This window comes from Hylobates moloch, unplaced genomic scaffold, assembly GCF_009828535.3.
Source record: "Hylobates moloch isolate HMO894 unplaced genomic scaffold, HMol_V3 SCAFFOLD_14, whole genome shotgun sequence".
Classification (NCBI taxonomy): domain Eukaryota; kingdom Metazoa; phylum Chordata; class Mammalia; order Primates; family Hylobatidae; genus Hylobates; species Hylobates moloch.
This window is the reverse complement of record NW_026652289.1, coordinates 34,900,279-34,904,092: the sequence shown is the minus strand read 5'-3', so window position 1 is coordinate 34,904,092 and position 3,814 is coordinate 34,900,279. Positions and strand designations below refer to the sequence as shown.

The 3,814-nt window shown below is 39.0% G+C and overlaps 1 pseudogene; it reads left to right on the top strand.

Annotated features, from left to right (window-relative positions):
• Positions 1-304: 304 nt before the first annotated feature.
• Positions 305-401, top strand: LOC116482684 (U6 spliceosomal RNA; annotated as a pseudogene).
• The last annotated feature ends 3,413 nt before the right edge of the window (positions 402-3,814 follow it).

Sequence of the window (3,814 nt, the reverse complement as noted above, 5' to 3'; positions counted from 1 at the left end):
CCTAGGAGAACAAATGACAGAATCTGACCAGCCTCCCTGGGATATCGCATAGGAGACATGTCTCCATCTCTGGCCTTCTGACATGGTATCCAGACTTTTGTACTTTGCCACATTCACCTTTTTATAAGGAGATTGTTTTTTTTCTCAGATCTTGGAAAGTTGGGGGGAATAAGTGATGGATTCAATGCACTGTTGCCTGCATTCTTCCCTTTCCCTTCCACATCCCTGTGGGACTGATTCTCCGATCTCTACTGCAGAACTCTTGTATTTTTGATGTGATGATATACCCATAAGAAGCAGTGTTGTGCTAACTTCAGCAGCACATATTGGAATGGTAAGAGAAATTAGCACAGCCCCTGTGCAAGGCTGACATGAAAATGTGTAAAGCATTCCATTTTTAAAAGTAAAATAAAAACATAAAAAACAGCAGTGTTGATTAGAGAAAAGAAGTACCAGTAACAGTAGCCAGGATACAAAATAACTACAAAAATCAGTAACATTCCTATACACCAACAACATCCAAGTGGAGAGCCAAACCAGGAACACAATCCCATTCACAATAGCCATTAAAAGAATAAAATACCCAGAAATACAGCTAACCATGGAGGTGAAAGACCTCTACAACAAGAATTTCAAAACACTGCACAAAGAAACCAGAGTTGACACAAACAAATGAAAAAGCATTCCATGCTCACAGAGAGGAAGAATTAATATTGTTAAAATTGCCATATTGCCCAATGTAATTTACAGATTCAATGCTGTTACTATCAAACTACCAATGGCATTCTTCATGAAATTAGAAAAAACCATTTTATCACATGGAACCAAAAAAGAGCCAGAATAGCCAAGGCAATCCTAAGCAAAGACAACACAGCTGGAAGCATCACATTACCTGACTTCAAACTAGACTATAAGGCTACAGTAACCAAATCATCATGGTACTGGTACCAAAACAGACACATAGACCAATGGAACAGAACACAGAGCCCAGAAATCATGCTGCACACCTACAACCATCTGATCTTCCACAAAATTGACAAAAATAAGCAATGGGGAAGGGGCCATCCATTCAATGAATGATGCTGGGATAACTGTCTAGTCATATGCAGAAGATTGAAACTGGACCCCTTCCTCACACCATATACCAAAATCAACTCAAGATGGATTAAAGACTGAAATGTAATATCTAAAACTATGAAAACCATGGAAGATAACCTAGGCAATACCATTCTGGACATAGGACCTGGCATAGATTTTGTGATAAAGATGCCAAAAGCAATTGCAAAAAAAAATCAACAAATGGGACTTAATTAAACTAAAGAGCTTCTGCACAGCAAATAAATTGTCAACAAACAGGCGACCTACAGAATGGGAGAAAATATTTGCAAACTATGCATGTGACAAAGGTCTAATATATTTTCAGAATCCGTAAGGAGCTAAACAAATTTACAAGTGAAAACAACACTATGAAAAAGTGGGCAAAGGACATGAACAGACACTTCAGAAGAATACATACACATGGCCAAAAAGCATATGAAAAAATGCTCAACATCACTAATCATCAGAAAAATGTAATTCACAACCACAAAGAGATAATATAATCTCTCATGCCAGTGAGAATGGCTATTATTAAAAAGTCAAAAAATAACAGATGTTGACTGGATTATGAAGAAATAGGAATTCTTATCCACTGCTGGTGGGAAAGTAAATTAGTTCAGCCATTGTGAAAAGAAGTCTGGCAATTTCTCAAAGAACTTCAAACAGAACTACCATTTGACCCAGCAATCCCATTATTAGGTATGTACCTAAAGGAATATTAATCATTCTACCATAAAGTCACATGCACATGAATGTTCACTGCAGTGCTATTCACAATAGCAAAGACATGGAATCAACCTAAATGCCCGTCAATAGTCAACTAGATAAAGAAAATATGGTGCACATACACCATGGAATACTATACAGCCATAAAAAGAATGAGATCATGTTCTTTGCAGCAGCATGGATGGAGCTGGAGGCTGTTACCCTGAGCAAAGTAACACAGGAACAGAAAACTAAATATTGAATGTTCTCACTTAGAAGTGAGAGCTAAACGTTGAGTACATGTGGACACAAAGAAAAGAACAGACACTGGAACCTACTTGAGGGTGCAGCATGGGAGGAGAGTGAGGACCGAAAAGCTATTTATTAGGTATTATGCTTATTATCTGGGTAGTTAGATAATCTGTACACCAAACCCCTGCAACATGCAATTTACCTATATACAAACCTGCACATGTATGCCTGGACCTAAAATAAAAGTTTTTTTTCTTAAGAAACAGTAGCAACTACCTATTGAGTACATACTATGTGCCAGGCTAAATGTTTCACAGACATTCTGCACCAGAAGGTAACTAGAAAGCTAAGTCTAATGCTGTCAATATAAGCATATAAAACTGCACCATTGAAAACCACTTCATGAACTACTAGCACACCACACTATGAAAATAGTGCTCCAGTTGAAGCCCCTCTTTTATTAATTGTCCTCTATTTATCAGAGATGTTTCAGTGAACCTAGAAATTCATTTATACTAATGCCTTAAGGACTGAATGTAAAATGATTATTTTTGCAATTCTTGGACGATATTCAGAAAGTCAGTTCCAATGCGTCTGGTAGTCTGAATCTGGCTAGTGATGCCAGTGAGCATCTCTCGTATACACTGGATGGATCAGAGATTACTTAATTTAATCTTCAAAATACACTAGTTTTCAGATGAGGAATCAAAGGTTCAAACAGGCTAAGTAACTCACCGCCGATCACATCAGTAACAAATGATAGTCAATCCTTCCACTCACACTTAGGGGAGCAGTCCTCTCTTCAAGGCTGGCTGAGGAGCCCTTCTCTGAGTTTTAGCTAGCTCTCAGAGACCCTCTTTGCCAACCCCAAAGCCAAGAGGTTAAGCAAAGCTTGCATTTGGGGTCTTGTTGGAGTCTGACCTCCAAAAAGCAGCTATTGGCTCACCCTGACTAAAAGCTTCTCATTTTCTAAGACTACTTATTTGGGTTTCATTGCAAAGACCAGCTGGGGCTAAAACAGGCAAACTCATGCTCCACAAAAAATACCATCAGATTATTTAAAAAACTCAAGAAATAAGAAGAGGAACCACATTTAATAGAGAACAATTAGCAATAACATTTGAGAAGGACTTTGACCTGAATTTCCTAATATATCCAGACAGAACTTGGTGACTCATGACTCAATCATTTTCTTTGGAAAAGTATTTCAGACTTTTTCCTGAAACATTTACTTTTTTCTTGTGTTTTTTTTTTTTTTTTTTTTTTTGAGATGGAGTCTCGCTCTGTCACCCAGGCTGGAGTGCAGTGGTGGGATCTCAGCTCACTGCAAGCTCCACCTCCTGGGTTCATTCCATTCTCCTGCCTCAGCCTCCCAAATAGCTGGGACTACAGGCGCCTGCCACCATGCCCGGATAATTTTTTGTATTTTTAGTAGAGACGGGGTTTCACCGTGTTAGCCAGGATGGTCTCGATCTCCTGACCTCGTGATCTGCCCGCCTCGGCCTCCCAAAGTGCTGGCATTACAGGCCTGAGCCACCGTGCCCAGCCAGTTTTTTTTTTAATGTACTCCAAAACACATAGTTTGAGTTAATTTTGAATGTCAAGATCAACCTTTCTTTGGATCTGTAGGAAAACTCCATATAGCACAGGACAATAGAATGTGCATTCTTCTCAGGATCATGGAAAGGCTTTTCTCATCAGCTTCTACATGACACACATCACAGAAAAGACATCCAACCCACTGATTCACTAGGTCTCC